Source organism: Epinephelus moara, chromosome 11 (assembly GCF_006386435.1).
Source record: "Epinephelus moara isolate mb chromosome 11, YSFRI_EMoa_1.0, whole genome shotgun sequence".
NCBI classification, from domain to species: domain Eukaryota; kingdom Metazoa; phylum Chordata; class Actinopteri; order Perciformes; family Serranidae; genus Epinephelus; species Epinephelus moara.
In genome coordinates, this window is record NC_065516.1 from 30,046,617 (window position 1) to 30,069,481 (window position 22,865).

Below are 22,865 nucleotides of genomic sequence, written 5' to 3' on the forward strand. Positions count from 1 at the left end.
GCCTACTACAGTAGCCTTCTAAAGTGCCTTGAGTTGTTCCTCTTGTTTTTCTCATCCCACTTCTCAGCGAGATGACAATTCCTGCCTCCAGCTGGATCCAACTGTGAGCAAGTTGTAGCAAAGGCCAACTATGCGGTTTGCGGTGTTTCGACATGCAGGCCACGCCAGGCCCTCTTGGGTGTGATCCACTGTTTTGTCAACAGCTTATTTCTGTGGCCACGATTGCAGCTACAGAGCGCTCAGTCACTGAAGCGCAAGCATGGGGTGTTTGTCGAAGAATTAAGAACAAGACCTCATAATGACTGCATGCATTCCTTATGTGAGGTTATATTCACCTTGTGCATGGAGGCAGAGATGTTCGGAAAAACCTTTACCTGTTACAATGCAAGGATATTTGGTTTGTCGCACAAGGATAGGGACATAAATACTTCTTTGTGGCTGCTAGTATTGAACCTTTAATGCTTAATGTAGTGGCTTTTTCTGTCCGAAGAACTGTGACACCTTGAAAATACGTGAAAACAACCCTGTTGTAATATACTGTGGATAAATATCTGGCATTTTATGACAGACATTTTTACTTTTCATAGCAAGGAAAGCACAGGTGGAACCACTAACCAGTGTTACCAACTTAGCGACTAGCGACAAATCTAGCGACTTTTTCTGATGTTACTGAAGACTTCTGGAGACTCTGTTGTGAGAGCATGTATCATTCTTATTCTTCTCAACGAGCAGCGGATGCTACCGTGGGCTCCTCTCTCGCCCCAAATCACTCACAGACGGCCCAGTCCTCCCTCCCAGCAGCAGTCAGAGCAGGAGACGTTAACCCCTCCACGTCCAGACTGCAAGTGAATCGTGCATGCGCAGAACCGCCGCTGGCTGATCTATCGCTCTGATTCCGACCTGGTTTACAGTCAGGGCGGGATGTAAATGTAAAATTTTCTTTGTCTAATATAAATCACTGAAAGAAGGTTCATTTGTAGTTCTAAACATATTCAGGGTGTTTTTTTACTCAGTTTTTGTCTCTCCCACGACGTTATTCCTCTCTCCTACAGCAGCCATTACAATAACATGCATATGGACAATTATGCAAATTAGGCGATGACGTCATTTAGCGACTTCTAGCGACTTTTAGGACAGCCAATAGCTACTTTTCTTACTGAGGAGTTGGCAACAGTGCCAATAACTTTAATGAGGGGTCTGTTCCCTTTATGTGTCTCAATAAGTCATGACAGGGTGAGACAGCACTCGCATAAGGCCCATAGGAGTACACCTAAATGTAATGCAGTAGGTCATTAATTATAGGTTTCCTGTTTGTTCCTGTTTGTTTTTCTAAGCAGGCAATGTGACTTAGCAGGAGAAGCACAGGTGTTACTAATAACACTAACGATGACTCTGTTATATTCAAGTGTTCCTGTGAGAGTGACAGTGAGAAATCAAGACAGCTAAATGGAATTCAGCTATCCTTAATTTTATCATTTATACTTTTGCTTTTCCTTCTGTGTCAAGTCGACGGTGTCCTCGAAATGGCCTGTTGTTTTTCTTTTTAGTCACAAGGACACAGAACAGCTTTTAAATGACAGACGAACAGCCTCGAGGTAGGTTACTAGGCTACCCCTTCAAGTTGCTATGGCTAGCGTGNTCAAGACAGCTAAATGGAATTCAGCTATCCTTAATTTTATCATTTATACTTTCCTTCTGTGTCAAGTCGACGGTGTCCTCGAAATGGCTTGTTGTTTTTCTTTTTAGTCACAAGGACACAGAACAGCTTTTAAATGACAGACAAACAGCCTCGAGGTAAGTTACTAGGCTACCCCTTCAAGTTGCTATGGCTAGCGTGTTAGCAAAGTCTAGTATTTCACATTCAGAAGATATGGAGCAACATTAGCATTCATTTGGAGTTGTGTTTCTGTCCAGCTGACTAATGTAAGTCCATAATTCACTCTTCTTTTAGCTGTTTATTTTAATATTTTTGTGAAAAAATATCTGTCTTTGCTTGCTAGGTATTGGCTTTCTTTACCAGCTAGCTTGCTAACTGCTAACACTTTTGCTAACTTAGCTGCCTGTTGCTGCTAATGAGCTAGAGATGCTAACGTACTAGCTTTGAGCTTTGTACAAATGGGTGATAAGTCTTTGTGTGTGTTACTGTGACTGAGCTCTTCCACATTTCATATAGTAAGTTTTTAATCAATAGATATTTTTTGTGAAAAATATCTGTCTTTACTTGCTAGGTAATGGCTTTCTTCACTCTAGCTAGCTAACTGCTAACATTTTTGTTGTAAGCAAAGCCAACTGCTGCTAATGAGTTAAAGATGCTAACGTACTAGCTTTGAACTTTGTACAAATGGGTGATAATTCTTTGTGTGTGTTACTGTGACTGACCTCTATCACATTTCATATAGTAAGTTTTCAATTAATAGATATTTTTTGTGAAAAATATCTGTCTCTTTGCTTGCTAGGTATTGGCTTTCTTCACTGGCTGGCTAGCTAACGGCTAACATTTTTGCTGTAAGCAAAGCTAACTGCTGCTAATGAGCTAAAGATGCTAATGTAGTAGCTTTGAGCTTTGTACAAATGGGTGATAATTCTTTGTGTTCGTTACCGTGACTGACCTCTATCACATTTCATAGTAAGCTATAAATTAAAAGATATTTTTCTGACAAATATCTGGTTCTTTGCTTGCTAGGTATTGGCTTTCTTCTCCAGCTAGCTAGCTAACTGCTAACATTTTTGCTGCAAGCAAAACTAACTTTGCTGCCTGTTACTGCTCTTGCGCAAAAGATGCTAAAGCACTAGCTTTGAGCTTTGTACAAATGGGTAATAATTCTTTATGTTTGCTACTGTGAGTGACCTGTATCACATTTAAGTTGTTTCATTTTTAACATCTATTTTTTCTGACAAATATCTGGCTCTTTGCTTGCCAGGTATTGGCTTTCTTCACCAGTTAGCTAGCTAACTGCTAACATTTTGCTGTTAACAAAGCTAACTTAGCTTCCTGTTGCTGCTAATGAGCTAGAGATGCTAACGTACTAGCTTTGAGCTTTGTACAAATTGGTGATAATTCTTTATGTTTGTTATAGTGAGTGACCTCTATCACATTTCATATAGTAAGTTATTTAATTTTTAACAAAAAAAATTACTAGCAAAGCTTTAGCTTGCTAAAACATCATTGTTAGACATGCTAAAGACTGTGTAACACAGGCTGCTATAACACACACTGTTGCCGCAGGTGTAATTTGCCACTTGGACAAATAGTCATCTTCTCAAATTGCTTTTTTACTTTACATTTTAATCACTTTTTTATCTCCCTGCATTACTCCCTTCGTCTCTTCAGGAGAATATGTCAGAAAGGGGTGTCTGTTTATTTAATTTGTCATGCTAAATCCTCTTCCTCCCATTGTGGTTTCTAACCTGACATACTGTATCTGTGAGGCAAAATACATTTCCTTAGACTGAGACTGACAGATTGGCTATGCCTGATGCTAACGTTTAAACGTGGAAAAAGCCTGAAAAATGTGGTGATGCCAGACATGTCGGACGTGATATTGTAGGCTAAGATGTTGCTTGTGTGCAGACCCTCCTAAACAACAGTAAGCCTTTAGCGATTCAAACAGTGTGTTTACATATATGCGAATAACCTGTTCACGAGGCTTATCCTGGTTATGGTTAAACTCAGGATGTGTTTACATGAGCATAGAGAAATCAGGATATTCATATTCCCTGTGTACATGATAAATACTAGTATCTTGGTTACTGATTACTGCATTTTTATCTGCACATGCAAAACTAACAAACTTTTTGTATCTGTTAACCTGACATTCTCACGTCCTGTAACTGTTAAACTTAAAATAATTTGACTGTGGCTTAAAATGAGTCCATTTTCACTTTTAACAGGTTTAGCACTATTAATGCCAACAGAACATTGCGGACTTGGCTTCTCCACCTGATCGCCAGCAAAGGGAGACAGGAGTGACGGGAAATTTTACACAGGTCCATGACTTTGACCGGTGTATTGACCCTCAGTAAGTGGGCTAACAGTACCCCGATTTCTTTTGGAGTAGTCTGACAGGATACTCCAATAACCAGTTAATAAACAGGTTATTCACATACATGCACTGAGTGTCTTGCTCGAGGACAGTTATGCAGGGCAGATGTTTGTAAAAACAATTTGAGCTGTTACCCTCTGAATGACAGACATGTCTTTGTACACGCTGGGTGGGTAAATACAATTAGAATGAAGAATTAATTGCTAATTGATTTATATGGGGGTTTTATATTATTTGTTTTGAAGGATTACAATGGCTTAATTGTGCCATGTAAGATTTGGAAAAGACTCACATGCAACATCAAAGTGGTCCTGTGGCTTCGTCTGTCATTGGCTTTTGATCCCACTAATGCACTCTGGGTCTTTCAACCCTTGTGCACGACACACATACACAAAGTCTTTTCTTTCACAGTATAAAGTAAACAGACATGGTCGTGTATAGTTGCTGCATAAGCTTTTATCAAACACCATTCAATTTACATTTTGATCTTATATTAGTAAAACTGTACATTGTGCAAACATTATAATTTGGTATCAATATTAGCATATAAAAATATCACTGTACTAAGTACTAGTGATCTGAGCACATTAATGACCTTGGCTTATGACCTAATGCCTTTTTAATAAAACCATTAATGTCTTGAGACTTAAAATCCTAAGTAAAGGATGTAAAATATCTCATTCCAAGATGTTTTTCAACCCCAGTTATAACTTTAAACTGGGTTTGGCTTAAGGACTTTTCAACATTCATTATTCATTCGGTATTCAGTATTCATTATCAGCATGAGCTTAATTTTTCATGCTGTTGATACAGCAGTTCCCTGGGTGCAGTTTAACCTGATTAACTCAATGATACTCAAAAGAGCCTTGTGCCAAAATGAGTGCCTTGTGTGTTTCGAGCCCAGCATCTATTGATCTGCCATAATAGTCATGAACTGTTCCCAACTGATTTGGAATCTATTATGTTGTCAGATTAAATCATTGTTATTCTGTTGATCTCAGGGCACTTGTTCATTTCCTTTGCTTAACAACTGAATAATCTATCCTCCCTGTGATACATGGTCTTCCTTTACTTTCCATTGTTTTGCATACACTGCAAACACATCTGCAAAAAAAACCTGTTTCTCTGAAAAGCACCTGTCTATCAGTGTCTGAAATAGGATATCATATTGACACAGTTATCCACATGTGATGTTGAAAATGTAGGTACTTTTACAGCTATTCCTTATTGAAATTCTTCAAAAAATATCTTCTGTATCACTGCTCATACTCTTGAGATGACTGGCATTCATATGAATCTGTTTGTCTGGGTTTTTCCCAAACCTCTGCCCACCAACATATCCTCTCAAACATCCAGACAGAGCTGTGAAATGAAAATGGCATGCTCAGGGCTACAGGAGAAAAGTAAATCCTTGTTGTTAGATGGGCTTGACGTTGGCGGGACTGTGGGATATTGCAATCATTTGGACAGATTTATTTTGAATCAAGCAGTGCAGTATGAGAAGGGTGATAGGAAAAAAGTTTGCCACTCTGCTAAACTGGATTCCTGTCTTTGTGAAGTTAATGAACGCAAGAGAAAAGGTTTTGGCAGGTTTTGTGCTCTGGAGCTTAAAGTATTTAAAATCAAAGTTAGGACTTCCCCATGCTGGGAATTCACTCTTGTCTGTTCTCAGGGCTCTGATTCAAGGGTTTCTGTTGTGGAAATATACTCAAGTAGTCGGGAGTTCAGTGTGGCTTAACTCTGATGAATGATCCTTTGGATTGGTACTATTATCACTGTGAGTCAATGCTTAAATTGGGTTGTTCCTGGTGTGTTCCCTTTCAGCAGTCCTATCAAGTATGAATGAGATTGATGTTGAAAGTTCTGACTTTGGACCCTTAACTAAAAATCCCTGATAAAGATTAATGGCTGCAATCTGCTAATTCTCTTGACATGCACACATCTAGATTTCGTTTGCTGATGCCATGTGTCCTGTTATTACCGTAACACAGAGCACTGCTATTTGACCTTGGCTGTAGCTTCATTGTGCGTGGCCTTTTGAGTACATGAACCAGTTCCTCATTGCTCTTCAACAAGGTCATTATGCGACTGCAGCCCAAGGCTACCAAATTTTTCATGAGAAAAATGATTCAGAGATGACTCAGTCTTTGTGTTATGTTGACTGAGATGCCTTTGATTTGGATTGCAATGCACCCTTAGGAGCAATAGTGTGATGAATGGATCGTTATTTGTCTGATGGACACCTAAGGAGAGCCACATCAAATACAACGAAATGACATCCTGACACTGTTTTCGCTGCAAGGATGGCTCCACTAGAAAGGCTTATTTATATCTGACTACAATCGGCTTTGGTGGTCTGACAGATTGATAATGATTGTGATTTCATGTTGTTTGATTAATGATGTTGTGGTCTGTTGCTTTTATACTCACTTATGTTTGCAAGAAGAAAGTGTGCTAAAGTATAAACGTCTCAGGGCATCTAGTACATCATCTCCTTTTGGGCAAATTCATCAAACAATCCAATTATCTTGACAGTTTTTTAATCATAAAAATAAATTATTTCTGGCATTCCCCTACCATTGTAAAGGCTGTTGCAGTGTAAAGAGGCTAAACAAAGGTGTTGGTTGTGGCATTATTTTGGTGTTGAAACATGCCCCAGCGACGAGATCATCCCAAAGCACTAAGCTGTGAGCTCCTGGGCAGTCTGGGTTACTGTACACATTTTCATCTTCAACTTTGAATGACACTGTGTTTCTGCAAATGAGTTGTAAAGTCAGCTCATCTGGTTTTGATGGCCAACATGGAGATTTCACTGATGAATATGTAAAGTTACTGATTTATCCGTGCAGAGTAATTTCCTGCCCAGACATTTTTTCTGGTCACAGAACATGTTGTGGTATGATTAGTCGTCGCTTGGACCAAGAAATGGGGTCATTCGGTACGGAGTAAGGAAGTGCGGCTGACAGACATGGGAACTATTTATATGTGAAATAGGGTTCAGACACAGTGCCTTCATGTGTTTGTCCTGACCTTTCTCTGTGGTGAGGATTCATTAGAATGTATTTCTTTCCCGTAATTGCTCTTTCAATTTATCTTTGAGCTCGTATTTCACACACTGGGCACATGTTCATTACCCTTGGACCAAGTCGTCCGTGTGAAAATGTGCTGCAGTCTGAGGAATCTCAAACAGTTATTTCGGTAGTGCTACTTGTATGACTAAGGAGGTTTCTTCAGGACATGACTCATAGTCTTAAACTTCCATGTCATATAACAACAATGAGTAGTGAAAGTCAGCATGCTCAGCATGTACTATCATTTCCACTCCCCAAAAACAATTTAGAGACACTTCAGGCTGACTTGAAGACGTCATTAGGAATCATGGTTGGGTTTTTCTGCTCCTGTTGCTAGGGTAAGAGTTACAGTACATTGATAACAGATGGATTTCTGCTCCTCGTCTGTGTTCTGAGGCTGTGAGGATGCTGACTTGCCACTGACAGGCCAACCATCTCACACCCTATGATTAGGGATCAGTAATGCCTGAGGGTAGGAGACAGCTTGAAAAATAGCATGTGCTTCCTGCAAACAGATCCTCGCATCTCTAAAACATATGCCTAAAAGATGGTGACCAGTTATGATAGCTGATGATTTTGCAGCCTTTCGGTGAAGGACTGGAAATGCAACAGGCCCTCGGGAAGTGTGCCGGGCTTTTAAGCCAAATTCCATTGTGGCCAAAACAGTGGAATTACATCTGTCATGTGATGTCCTGTGGCCCAAATAGACTTTTTCCCATAGACTTACATGGTAACAGACATCTGTAAATCAGTGGATATATTTTTTTTGAGCATCACAGCCCCCCACAAAATGACTCGTTTGATTCTTAGAATTTGATCCATTCAGTCTGACAACATTTTGAAAGTCTAGAAGACGGAGCTGGCTACTACCACTAAACAAGAAGTAGCCGGCTCGGCCAGTGCAAGTGCACCTGCACCTGCTCTATGGCAGTGGTTCTCAACTGGTCAAGTCTCGGGGTCCAGATTTCATCTTAGTCATTGGTTCAAGGTCCACACAGTTTAATCATTCAGCATCCTACTTGTGCTTGGTCATGTCGTCGAGCTAGTTTGCTAGTAGCTATCCGTTAGTCACTCAATGTACAGCAGGAAACAGCACTTCAAAATATACACTTTTGGACCACGACTCACCAGTTAGGAACCACTGCTGTATGGGATGTGACAGTTGAACTTTTTTGGCCTCATGCACCACTGAGCAACTTTCATAGGAATGAATGCTGTATCCAGTTCTCTTTAAACATCCAAGAAATGCATCCGCTGCATTAGATTATAATCTTGGGTACACCGGAGAGCATGTATTTTGTACCGGTAGGACAAAAGAGTGCTTTCTCTGAATGCTCAAAATGTCTACCAGGACAATATGTTTGTTTTTTGCGCGTCCTTGATTTGTGTATTTGCCTTCGTCAAAAATAAGGAAAGTGGTCTAGGCCTACTGGGAATTTTATAAACTCTTGAAAGCAGTTAGAGCTTTACTGTAAGCAAAAAATTACCATTTCTTGACCAGAATTGGTTGTAGTTTAAACCTCTTCAAGGTATATGTGTTAACTTCTGTACAAAGACCTGAAGAAAGTGACTAGCACTGTCAAAGCCTAATAGATTTTCTTCGCAGAAGACTGACTGGTAGTGGGTGTAAGGTATCTTAGATCACATTACACCACAGAGTCTGCTGACTGGTGTACCTCTGACAGAACAAGACCTCTGAGGTGTTTGTGTATACTAATGAATTTGAATACTTTCCCAAAACAAGGCTGTGTAAACACCCTCTATCTGTACAGTACATCTGTCAGACACGGCAACATCCTTACAAATTAGCCTAATGTTTGTTTTCGCTCTGGCATGTATTAGGCCTAATGGCGTCCTGGAGAGTGTCTACGTGTGTGCGTACCTATGTTTCGTTGTATGTGATGTCAGGTGGAGGTGAATGATCTGGTTGAGCCGGTTTCTTGCTGTCAGTGCCTGTCAACCAAACAGATATCCCAGCAACCCTGCTCTTTGCTAATGACAGAGTGCCCCAAGGCGCTTTCATCACCTTTTTTCAGTCTGTTGCCCGCAGTATTCCCAACAAAAACTCCTACCTGTCCCGTCAGTGCTCAGTTGATCCAGGGCCACATTTCAGGTCTTCCTTATGTGCCAAAACCAACCAAATCTGCCTTCTTATGCTCAATTTCGTAGTCAAGAAGCATTGAAGCTCCTCTCTCCACATATTGATCTTTATGGCAGTCAGACTGGGTAACAATCCCCTTTGGAGTAGGCTTTAGCAATACTTCATCAATCCTGTGCAACTGTGAGCTTTGTTTCAGAAACCAGTCATCAGATTTCATTTAAAGAGCTGTTCTGGTTGAAATCCCTTGACCTTGACATGATTAGACCACATGGCTTCTGATCTGGAGTCAGTCACCGTAGAGCAGAGGGGCTTGGTTTGTACAGATCTGTCAGTTAGAAGCTGTGGATTAAAATAGCATGAAAAGCACATTGTTTTGTCCTTTGGAAACAAAACAGGTTCTCCAAATGGGAGGTGTTTGGTTTCTGCTTTGGCCAGGAATCGATTGAAAAATACACTGCTTTGGTTTGTGTCTGGCAGTACATTCTAGCTCAGAGGTAAACACACGCCAGCCCACTTGAACTCCCTCTGCTTGAGAGAATCTAGATCAAACTTGTGCTGTGTGCAGTTGGCCTGCACCTCTTCGTTTTCTCAAACAGATGCCACAATTTCCTCTCAAACCCCTGCACTCTCTCATATCACCACCCATAGATGCATTGACCCTGAAGTCTGTGTGCATTTCCCCTCTCCAGTCGCTCTACTCTCACACCAAGCTTTCAACCGTGGTGGTCCTGAAGAGAGATTGATGGGCTCTCTTCCATTACTCACAGACTTTAATGAGAACAGCTTCAGTGAAAGTGCTGGGCAGAGGGGGGGGAGGGGCATTGGAGCAGTAAAGGGGTTGTAGGCAGTCAAACAAATACAATGCTACTTACATCATGTTGTATCTCAGACTGAACCACAGCAACGTTGGCAGGCTGGGGGACCTGTCAGTGGCCTGTTGCGTTTGTTTGTTGGGTCATGGCACATCATAGAGAAAGGATTCACCACAGAGAATGGTGGTATAAGAGTAAAATTCATGGTCCTCATGGAAGTGTCCATGTTCTTCACACTTATGGCTGGTTTGAATCAACCCTGCAGGTTATTTTCAGCTCAGCGGCACCCCGTCTTCATGCACAGCCAAAGAGAATGAGATGTATTGAGGTTGCTTTACGTTACAATCTTGTTTCAAGCATCAGCAGGTTCTGAAATTACCTTGAACAGCCGTGTGTGTGTACACGCACGTGTGTGAAAATTTCTACTCTCCCTGGCGTAATTGTGTCCCTAATTCACTCGTCGATAAACACTGAGCTCATTAGATTTAACCTTGCAGCACAGCCTCCGGTGCTTTCTCTCAACATCTTTTTTATTCTCTCTCAACCTCCTTCCCCTCTCTTTACCTCCCTTTGTTGTCTCCCATCTTTTATCCCCACCTCTTTTTTCTTCTATCCTCCTTATACACCTCCTGTGTTTTGTTTTTTTTCCTCTCTCCCTCACCTCTATCGCGTGGTTTCTTCTATCATTCTTACTTTAATGTCTCCTTCCACTGTGGATCACTGTCAAAATGTCCGTCCATTGAGAGGTGATTGCGGTCCCGTCGTGCATGAGGCTTTTATTATGCTATATATGCACACCCACCAATTCACACTCATTATGTGATTATTCATTTCAAATTTAATGTTGACAACACGTCAGAGACATTTTGAAAGATGTTTGGACATAAAAGCAACGAGCATGATGGCGGATCATGTTGAGACGTGAGTATAAAGTGGTGCAATGCATTCCGAGGTTTTAACGGTTGCACTGTTAGTCAATAGCAGACAGGAGAAAGTAGTAGTAGTAGTAAGACTAGAAGGAGCAGTGGCATAATAGTCGCAGCCTGGATACATGACATACTCAATATCGTCCACTGTTTCACTTCTTAAACTTAATATTTTCCAGCTGGTGCTCCTGTGGAGAGATGATGAAACCCACATGAGCGCAGTATTTCTGTGCTTTACCATAGTGAACATTTCACATGCAAAGCCCCTTTTTAGTGCACATCTTGAATGGCACTGCTTCTCCCTGCTTCACAGGCACTTCATTAGTTGTGGGTGGGTAGCCTGAAAGTTAAATATAATGTTATTATGCTTGGAAGACTCAGTTGCCATAAGAAGGGCAACATGGGAAAATCGGAAAATTACAAAGTAGAAACACAAGGAAGACGCATTATGTTTTTGACGTAAGGGATTTCCCTCTTTGTGACAGTTTGCACAGTTCTGGGGGAAAGTGGATCAGCAGTGACTGGAGTTTTTATTATAACGGTTTCCAAAGCAGAATGTTTTCTTGGATGATAAACAGAATCAGAGACAGTGATTTATGGGTTTATATTATGTATGTCTAAAGAGGAAACTTGTCTCTTGGTGTTGACAGCATTAGTATGTTGCTGTTCTTGCATGCTGACAAGTAACACCTCCAGATTTTTGCCTGTACAGAAGGAAAGGGAGATCAGTGTCCCTCAATCTGAATAATCTCAGACTCCATGATCTGACTTTAATAATGCTATATTCCAGCATTAGTCCAGAATAGTGACATTAATGCAGGAAGTCTAATTCAGTGACACTGTGCAAACACACACACACGTCTGCACACTTGCTCTTGCAGGCTGCTGACAGTGTGTGTGAGCCAAGCGTCTCCAACAGCCTTTGGCTTTGAATGCTGTTCATACTGCCAAGCTTCAAGACAGTGAACACAAAAGCAGCCGAGTGGCTAAGTGGCCATGTGTGTTTCCTCCTAACTCTGCTCTCAGAGTTGACACACCAAAATACAGAAGCAGATTGCATTCACTTGGAGAAGAAAAAAAACAGCCTGTTTTTTAGATTAATGACATAGTTACTCATGATTCTGGAGAAAAAAACGGCTCATAACTCTGAGATGATTATCCCATATTCGTAATGATCTCAATAAATCTGAGCAGAGTTGATGATGTGTGCATGTCACGTTGCACTTCCTAACATCTCAAACCAACGCTGAAGTAAAACTGGATTGAATTCAGTAGCTGTGTCACGTTGGCCCTCATCACCACCCAGATTTATTGAGATGCACATGTCAGAATTATAACACAATTACACCAGAATTATGAGATACTTGCTTGGATTGCACAAACCCAATTTGTGCAGCCACCTGTGATTCATTTGCTGAATGTTAATCTGCATGTTATATGAGCTTTAGTCATGATGCATTTTCTAGAGAAGCTGCTGGAAGGTTAACAGGGAAAGTTTGCTGGGCACTGTTAAGGTGCACATGTAGATTAATGTGGAGAAGTGCTTATGGAGTGCATGCGCTCAGCAAACCTTTGTCTGGATTAATGAAAGATTAAAATGCACTTCACAATGTTTGCAAAGTAAATGGAAGTCTATTCATTATCATACCACAGTAGTCAGCACGAGAATAGTAAATAGTTTCACCATGGCTCTGTGATACTTTACATAATAAATGCACAAGATGGATAATGGCACATGGCACCTACATTTAAGAGAATACTACAGATTTTCAACCAGGTCTGTGTCACTATGGTGTGGGAAATGTGTGCAGATGATTGGTGTCCCCTGTCTCGCCAGCTCTGGATGACCCATTTTGTGTCATCAATCAAGCCGAATGACGCGTTTCGAATCATCTGGCAAATTTTTGCTCACAGCATGGGCAGGGAGTTCCCAGAGATGGCAGCCTGGGGGGGATTTTAACACTGTTCATCTGCACACATTCCCCACACTGCAGTGACACAGACCCTTTGAAAAGCATGCTTTTATGTGGTGAAAAGTCCTGGTGAAATCCCTGGCCTGGATCTTAAACTAATTAATCTAATGTCATGCTTTGGTCCGTGTTTGTGTGACGCATCATTTGGCCGTCTGTCACACTTTCATAACAAACAAGATCGAGTCCCATTGGCACTTGGCCACTTGTTAATGGAGGTGCTGATAGACGATGAGTATTACATCAGCGCAGCCGTTACAAAAGATAATTACAAAATAATTGTGACATCTTAAAAAGCAGAGAAGAGGTAGGGTAATGTTGGGAAAGTATGAGATGAGCAGGTTGTTCACATGTATTCAGGTGAGGCTGTTTCGGCAGAAAGAGGCTTAGCCATGTTAAAATGTTAAAACCCTGGTGTGCAGCTTTGATCTTTGAAGGCCTCGCTTCATTACACTCACCTCAACATGATTTGAACACACAGCCTTTTGATCCCGAGTCAGATATGCTACCGCTGGATCACACAATCTTATTGATGCATCACAGCTCTCTTTTTTCTGAAATTGTTGCCTCTGTCAGGTTTACCAAAGATTACAGCAGATAGTTTGTGTGATTATCTCCGTCAGTTCTCTGCAGGTGTGTTTGTTTGATTGTGAGACATGAATTTGGCTGAAATCGAGGAGACAAATTGATCTTGGCTGAACTTTGATTATGTTCATTCCTGATGTGAGATTTTCACCTTCTGAGATGTTTTAGCTGTAAGTGTCCGTGTACTGAAGGGCAGCTCTGAGGACTCTTACTCCCTAGATAGATTTACATGATGTTTGTTGGAAAATTAAAGCAACACTTACCTTTCTGGAAATTTTACGCTTTTCTTTGTTTAGGTTAAAATGCTATTAATAAGCTGATGGCACACTAAAATGTAAGTGAATTCCACCAGAGATAAAAACTCATCACTAAAAACTAATTGTACCATTCTCATATGGTTCTAAGAAAATGCAATGATTGGCCGAGCGTCCTGTCTGTCTGCCCCAGGTGGAGGCCTCCGACTGACGTAAGCATTTGCGTAACATCTCTCTTGTTACAACTTTATATATGACAACACAGCATCCAGTTGCTAACGGTTAGCCTACTGTAGCCTAACGTAGCCTGAGCCTCTGTATTATCTTCCTTGTTTACTGTCAGTCACCAGTACTATCTAACGTTAGTGTTAACGTTACATTTTAAAACTCATCAGTCATCACTGACCACGAATAAGTTTCAAAACTCGGGGTTTGCGTTTGACTGTGCAGGACAGGTAACGTTATGTTTAGTTTGCTTCTAATCTAACATACAACGTTATATATGACAACACAGCATCCAGTTGCTAATGGCTAACGTTAGCCTACTGTAGCGTAGCCTCTGAAACATTAACATTAATGTTTACTAGTAACTTACGAGTAACGTTAACGCTACTATCTAACGTTAGCACTGTAACCATATTCTAAAACTCATCAGTCATCACTCCGGTTGAGTTTTAAAACTCCGGGGTTGCGGTTGACTGTCTTGGTTGTAACGTTACACTCACTCTCTTCTTCCGTGTATCTAACGTTACCTTGTCAACGGCTACGTCTATCATAGACGTAATGAGGACATAATGGAGGAGGGGGGAGTAGGCTTTTGGAGGGAGGTGGAGTTGCAGGAGGAGGGGGATGGGACTTTGGAGGGAGGCAGGGGTTGTGGATGTTCAAATTTTTTCTAAGTGCTGTGTGAAATGCAAGAAAGGTAAGAGTTCCTTTAAACCCAGAAGCCTAGCCAGGAAGAAATATTAAGTGTTATAGAGAGTTTAGACAAGTTTACCATAGGTTTGTTCAGTGTGTTCAGCAAAGCTTTGGCAATGTTACCATCTTAAGACAGTTTTTGTCCTTAAACTCTTTCCTTGTATCTGTCTGAGAAGTTTGAATTTCCCCGTCATTGTTCAAGCATAATACAACATGCAACATGCACTTTCTCTTTTTCCCTCTCCAGCTAATTACTCTGTCCATCTAAACTATTAAACACATCCTTTGCCCTTGATCTCTTTCCTTTCTCTCTGTCTCGCTTTCACTCTTCAGTGTCCTCCTCCCTTCCTGTCTGCCTCTCTCACCTCATTTATAATCCCCACTCTCCTTTTACCCACACGGACGTTTCCCACTGAAGTCTCAAGTGCTTTTCCTATGTGCCGCCTGCTTCCTGTGCAGGGTCAATGAGCATTTCCCCAGCCACAAAGCAAACCCCTCCGTCACTCAGCGGGAAGGCGGCGTGCCAATACTAGACCAAAACATACTACCTGTTCGCTATGCACAATGGAAAAAGTGACATCAGAAGATGTAATTGTTTTCTCACTTTTTGCTCTAGCTTGTGTTTGCTTTGCTCCATTGACGAGACAGGTCTGGCTGTCTTAAATGTCTGAGTAAAAGGTCATGATTTGTCCTGATAATTACAGCTCTCTGTTGTGTGTGGAGCACCAGGCTAAGCTGATGTAGAAAGCCTCTCAAATTACATAATGTGTCTACTCAGAGGAAAACAAATGGAAATCAGGAGACTGAAGTGGACCACCGCTGTAAAGTACTGCAGATACAATATATGCAATGTCTATGTAAATCAGTGTACTGATCACGAATCAGTGAATCAGAGCCCATGCTGTGGCAAGGTAGGATCGGTTTTCCGAAAGACAGGGTCAGATTTCAGTAGCACTTGTTAAATGGAGGTCTTCACCTAGCTCATTGTTGCTGTCCTCCTTTTCAATATCGTCCTTTGCAAAAACAAGACCCTGCCTAAATGTCCTGCATGCTTCTTCTTCTTCCAGCAGTCGTAAAAACTCACACCAACAGATCCAGATCCTCCAGAGACGTAATACTGTAAATAGAGCTGTTACTTCCAGGCTTATATTGAAATATGATCGTCCTCACATGCACAAGGCTTCTACTTCCACTTTACTTTGTCGGTTCTTGTCCAAGCAATCACTTATTATCACCAGCTAATGGATGTTGTTAGAGAGCAGAGCTACGTTTGAGATTTGGCCCGACTCTTTCTAAATACAGACGCACATGTGGCCTGTCTTTCTCCTTTTCTCTCTCTCTTTACACAGCTTTCTACCCATTGTTTACATCTCGTGTATTTTTGAGCCCATCACTTCACTGTAACTCTGTGGCTGTTTCAGACGTCAGTGTTTGTGGATTTTGGATGCCCGCCCCAGTGATTCTTTGGAAAGTGGCTTTCATCAGCACTCTCTGCCTGCCTCTTCCTTTTGTCCATCTGTGCCTGCATGCCTTTTTTTCCTGACAGAGATTCAGACGTTCAGGAGTTTCTGTCATAATGGAAACTCTTGGAAAAAGCAGTGTATTCTGTTAAGATACTTCTGATTGGACTATGTTTCCATTACCTGATGTTAAACTTTACCATTTATCATATAATCCATTCACTTCACTACAGTCGTATGATGGTACGATATGTTATTTAGATAATCACTCATTTTAATAACACACACACACACATCAGTCCTTTCTTTCTATGTATCTTCATTCATTTTATTGTCTCTATCTTTTATACTAAAAAGTTGTATGGCCAACAGCCAGGAGAGTTTGCCTTGAGTGACCTAGATTAATGTATGGAAAGAAATGGCTTCCAGCTGTAGCATTCACTGCATGACACATTTCACAGCACTGCCTTTTGTCAGGTCACCATTAAGTGCTGTTATCTGACTAGAACTTCCTGTCATAAAGAAAGCGATGATAATAACAGGTTTTGATAGTCGAGACAGTGTGCCAATGTTATTGTAGCGACTTGAATTGGAGTTTGGAAATATAAGTTTTACCTCCAACATGCCCAGACCTTGTGGCGCAACGGTAGCGCGTCTGACTCCAGATCAGAAGGTTGCGTGTTCAAATCACGTCAGGGTCAGTGATTTTCAAGGCCTAAAGTGTTTGTATTTAGGGAATGTATACAAAAGCTGAGCACTAAAAAAAACAGACGTAAGGTGTTACCACTGTGAACGAGAAAACAGTGGCTGTATGGACTTGTGTGTGATTTGCTTGATGGTCATTCATGTTGTCATCTGGCTGCTGTGTGTGTTTCAATGGTGGAGCTGTAAACTGCTTTTTCAATCTTAACTGATATGCATAGTGTGGGACCGAGCTGCATAAGGTAACATGGACATGGATATAATATCCATCTAGAAAATAAAAAGAAGGTTCCTGGTTTGAACCCCAGGGTGGGGGAGCCCTTCTGTGTGGAGTTTGCATGTTCTCCTTATGTCATCGTGGGTTTCCTCCAGGTGCTCCAGCTTCCTCCCACAGTCCAAAGACATGCAGGTTAACTGGTGACTCTAAATTGTCCGTAGGTGTGAATGTGAGTGTGAATGGTTGTCTGTCTCTATGTGTCAGCCCTGTGATAGTCTGGTGACCTGTCCAGGGTGAACCCAGGGTGAACATGCCTCCAAGTTGCATCGCTGCATGCCTACAGTATGTGTCATGCATATTCCATAATGTCAGCACCATAAACATGCTTAGTATATAAGCAATGATTATTTTATCTTATTGGGTGTGTACCTCTATACCAGTGGTTCCCAGCCTTTTTCCTGAAGGGACCCCTTTTTTATTATTGAATGAACTGACGACCCCACACTGTGCAACACATTTTATGAATATTTCATATCACATTCAGTGCGCAACAATAACCGTACAGAGCAACTGATAAAGGTACAGTTATCCCAAATATGTAACGCAGTAACTGTGGAAGTAAAACAAGCTATTTGGACACATTTTGTGCACATTATTTCCTGTAAATATTACATTTTAGAAACGTTTTATAAAATTATCTGGATTCTATTTATTTTTTATTTTTAACAGTCTCATTCTTTTTGACGCATTCAGTGTTTTCTTCTCCCTGACTCTTGGCCTTTTTCTATTAGCTCTTTTGTTTTAACAAAAGCTGAGCTTGTGTCCAGGCCATTACTGTGCCCTTATCCAGTGAGTGTTTTTTTAGTCTGTATCTTAAATAATAATCTAAATATCAATTGTATTTAGTTTCTCCACAGAAATGAATAAAATACTGAGGTATAGGTTGACTTCATATTTTCAAAAAAAAGTTCTCATACCCCTTAAAATCAAGAAGGCCTTGCCACACCCTGAGAAGCTTTGGCGACCCCTAATGGGGTCCCACAGGTTGGGAACCAGTGCTCTATACACTGTGAGAAGTGGGGCAATGTTTTGACTTTTTTATGGAGCTGCTTACAGCTGGTCATTACTAGGGCAAACACTGCACTGTGGTATCTGGAAATACATTTCTTAGGCCATGCTGCGTCACGTCTGTTGTCATACCAAATGGACACATGGGCCTCCTTGGTTATTAAAAGAAAACAGGTTAACTTTGCCTCCAATGTAGGATGCACCAGCTGTGTGACAGTGGTATTAGAGCTTACAATGTATGGAATTAAAAAAACTCTTTGTTGAGTGCATGAACTAATTTTGTGCTGAGCAGTTGCAGTACAGATGTGGTGAGCGTGGTGCACTGTCTCAACTCGCAAGACCAAAGAGCTGCCACGCCCTCCTGCTGGCCTTTACACTCCGGGGATCTCAATGTCTGCTCTACATATGTTGTTCCTGAGCCTACAGGGATTTACACACACACACACACACACACACACACACACACGCACACAGACAGGTCTCTCTTGATGAACGGATCCCCCCCTCCTTTCTTCGGTGTGAAGTGTGAGGTGTGTGCTCTTGTCTGAAGTGTGTAAGAGGCTTTCATGGTCACGGTCTGTTGCTTCTTCACAAACCATGACCAGCACACTCCTCAGTACACGTCAGAGTTTCTGGACTGGACATGTACGGCGAGGTCACATTACACAGTTGCCAACTTGAATCACAAATATAGCCACCGTTGAATGTGACAAAGGCCACGATAGGATGAATATCGGAGTACCCATGACATAGATTATTGTCGCATTAAACTGCGTGACTAAACAATGAAATCTTTTTTTTTCCTCTCGTATTTTACATTCCACAACTTGACACTGGACACCCCATCCTTAGATACGATGACAGAGCGAGCTGCCTCATTTCCTGACCGACTGAAGTTTACTCTTGTTTCTATAGCTGCTGTATGCAGTTTGACCATTTGTCAACATGACCACTGACATTATGTTTCTATTCATACACCACACAATAAGTAGTGCATAATGATGTTTGCTCCACATTTAGATCCCGGGCACCTCCTCCTCCTCCTGCACGCACACAATCATAAATCCTCGAAAACACTCCGTGACCTCTCTCTGTGTTCCACATCTGCAGCCTGTGAAAGAGCCGTGTGTGTCGTGACATCTCCACTGCGGGTTGTCTGTTCTTTGGTGATTCACCCTGCGCTCTGTGTTTCTCTTGGCTCGTTTGGAGGTCCCATCTGGCAAGCATAACCTCTGTGCTTATGAAATAATAAACAAAAGTGTGCCGAAATTGTGCTGACTGACTGCTGCCTCTATAAGTAGACAAAGAGCCTCGCAGTCAGTGCTCGGCCAGTTTTACTGAACCAGCAGGCCTTCACTTGCAGGGACGACACTGACCTTTAACGCAGTTTGCAGCATTTTGTAGCCAATGTCAGACAATTTAATTAATTTCTGTCTCAGGTTCTTTGCTTAATCCATCATACAATAATACACAGATATTTCACATCTGCACCAAATCTGACTGTTCCTCTTCCCAGTCCAAGGCTGAGCAGATGGCCTGGACGGGACGTCTCCCTCGGGGTCTGAGACTGAAATGTCCTCTCAGTAATATGACACCCTCAGCCTCTGCTTCTGTTGGTTGATTTCTGATAAGCATTTGAAGCTGACAGACTCATTATTAACCCCGCAAAGGAGACTGTCATTTTGCTTTTTCCCGTCCTCAGGGAGGACAGAGGTCAGAGTCAACTTGAGAACTGTGTCTCTAAGAAGTCTGTGTTTTGCAAAAGGCACTTCAGCGGGGCAGTGGAGACCGAATAATGGCGGTTACTATGGCCCTGTGTTGCCTGGCAGTGCTTATCTGGCTATCAGGGTTCACTAAAAGTAATTTATATCATTACTATTTCTATAAGTTAGCGACATATTAAACTTTTATTTAAACTTCATATTAGCATCATCTACATTTAGACATCATTTTCTCTTTAGTGCACCCCGGTTGCCAAATCATGCATGTCCCATATTCCCGGAAGTCTTTGATGCCCAAGATAGTAAATGTGTGTTGAGTGTGTGTGTATGCATGTGTGTGTAAAGCCCTCCTGCTGTTGCTAATGACCACTTGTCTCAGATGGGATAAAACTGGCTACCTGCCCAAACAAGCTGCCTATCCTGAGCCTCCAGACAGATTGCTAATAAACACGCTAATAAAAATGTGACTTTGTGATGCAAGCCAAAATGCAGACTGCTAGCTAAGCTTTGGTGTTGATATTTTTGTCAATAAGCACAGCAACCTACATTTTGGCCATTAAGTAAAGCACTAATGGACCATAAGGAGAGTATCATCTTTAAAAAACATGCTTTGAAAAACAGCAAACTGATGTTAATGTCATTTAATTTTCTGTCACACAAAAACAGTGTGCGTTATTTTTTAAAGTCTGCCATGCCTCTTAATCACTCGCACATCCTGTCTGAAGGTTTCCTTTTTAATTGGCTTAATGATGTATCATTATGAAACTACTCAATGAGATCCTCATGTGATAATGTCTGTTTTAATTTGTTAGTGAAACCTTCATCACAGCAGCAGCTCCAGCTCACGCTGAGCCACGAGGCAGCGTGTCTGCCCTATACGGGGACACACACACACACACACACACACGCAAGCAGTCCGACCTGTTTTTTATCCAGACCAGATGCTCAGCTTTCCACGTTGGACTTATCACGAGGGGTGATATGTGCAGTTGTAGTCCAGAAGGAACAAGGTTTAGGGACTACAAATCCCCTGCTCAAGCAGATCGCACAGCAGGGCAGACGACTCCAGAGGTTGATCCGAGCGTACAACTCATCCCAAATCAGAGAGCTTGGAAAATCAGGTGCCATTTATCCAACGAATGGCTGTTCCTTTGACTTATAGTGACAGCAGGATATTTTCTCTGGCTCTCTGCCTCCCTCCCCTCCACAGCTATAGTACGAGTCTCCAGAGAGTCGACAGTAGTCTCTGCTCTGGCTCAGTGTGTGTAGGTGTGGCAGATATTTGGAGGGTCTCTGTGTTAAGAGGCTGCAGATTTTGGCTCTGTGTTTGACAGGCTGGTCTGTATTACCAGCTTGATCCCTTGTTAACCTCTCTGGCGCTAATATTGCCACTTGTGTAGCACACAGAGTGAGAAATGTTAGCTGCTGGCCAAAATAAATACACATACATCTCTTTAAGCCTTTCATATGTGCTTGTGCTACAAACATATCCATCGTCCAAAGCCATTAATCCTTTAGTTCGCTCTTTTAAAATGATGTTCCTTCATAAAAGTGAAACTTTCTGCCAGTTGTGTGGGAAACTTAAGCTTGTTTCCATTTGAAAAAGTAGTTGAGAGGAATGACTCATTAATGAACTTGGTTCTTTTGGGCTCTCTGAGCGCTCTGTTCAAGTCTAAATGCAAGATGTTGTTTAGTGCAGCTGAGCTGCTAACCCACATACTGCACATTAAACTGAATTGTTGAATGAGCTGAATGATTTATCATGAAGTATGTTGTTTATTGGAGCAGTGAGATAATGAGTGGGGAAGTTTAAGACCTTGTGAATTTGTAGATGGCACAATTTTTAGAGCAACAAGCCACTATATGGGCGGCACAGTGATGCAGTGGTTAACATTGTCCCCTCTATGTGGAGTTTGCATGTTCTCCCTGTGTCAGCATGGGTTTCCTCCAGGTGCTCCAGCTTCCTCCCACAGTCCAAAGACATGCAGGTTAATTGGTGACTCTAAATTGTCCGTAGGTGTGAATGTGAGTGTGAATGGTTGTCTGTCTCTATGTGTCAGCCCTGTGATAGTCTGGTGACCTGTCCAGGGTGTACCCTGCCTCTCGCCCAGTGTCAGCTGGTCAACTTTGAGCTTCACACAACTAATGTTACTCATCAGTTATCAACAGACTTATGACAGAGTCGAGCCATTTTGGTGTCAGTGTGAGATTAACAGCTCAGCGTCAGATACTAATGACAGTTGCAAGGCTTCTGCCCAAGTGGCAAAATTTAATGAGCAGGGATGGGGTCATGTTGTGATGGTTTAGCTCGTGCTAACTGAACAGTGAGAGCAGGAGGAGAGCTGCTCACTGGGACAGTCTTTCAACGGCATCAACAGCTTTTTGTCGACAATTAGCTGTTACAGTCTCCACCCTGCTACAATCACAGATAGATCCTAATTTTGTGGGAAACACTGAGTGCTCCTAATAATAAGCTTCAAATCTGTAGCAGCAACACAATTAGGGATGGGCATTTAAGTAACTTCCATTCTCAAGTACTTGGATTATATTGTTATAGAGCACTCGTGTACTTGCAAAAAAAAAAAATCTAATGTAAGAAGAGGAATGTAAATTGGCCAGTAATTTTCATTTGCTGCTGTTAGCATGACGCAAGTTAAGCACAGAACTGAACCATCTCCCGAGCTGCTCTCCACAGTAGCACGAGCTAACACAGCAGCTGTGACTGACGTCCAACACCAAGCAATTTAATGGTCCCAAAAAACTCACACTGTCATGGAAACAGCTCAACTCTGTCGTTAATAACCTTTAGGTAACATTGGCTATGTGATGCTGACAATAAGACCTGTTGCTGTATATGTGCACGCAGGCGGACTCTCACCAACTGTTCCTGGGTGCAGAGGTCACATTCCCGCAGCAGTAGTTTGATGGTAAACACAGAGGGACAGTGAGACAAGTCCAACTAAAGTGTGACTAAAATAAGATTTCAATCATGAGGTCAACCCGACTGTCTCTGTGTT

The 22,865-nt window shown here is 41.7% G+C and overlaps 1 protein-coding gene and 1 non-coding gene across 5 annotated transcripts in view; both read left to right on the forward strand.

Annotated features, from left to right (window-relative positions):
• pard3aa (par-3 family cell polarity regulator alpha, a) overlaps positions 1 to 22,865 on the forward strand; it is a 415,766-nt gene that overhangs the window by 14,996 nt on the left and 377,905 nt on the right. The gene's annotated exons all lie outside the window — the stretch shown is intronic.
• trnaw-cca (transfer RNA tryptophan (anticodon CCA)) lies at positions 16,770 to 16,841 on the forward strand. Its single transcript has one exon. It is a non-coding gene; the product is annotated as a tRNA-Trp (tRNA).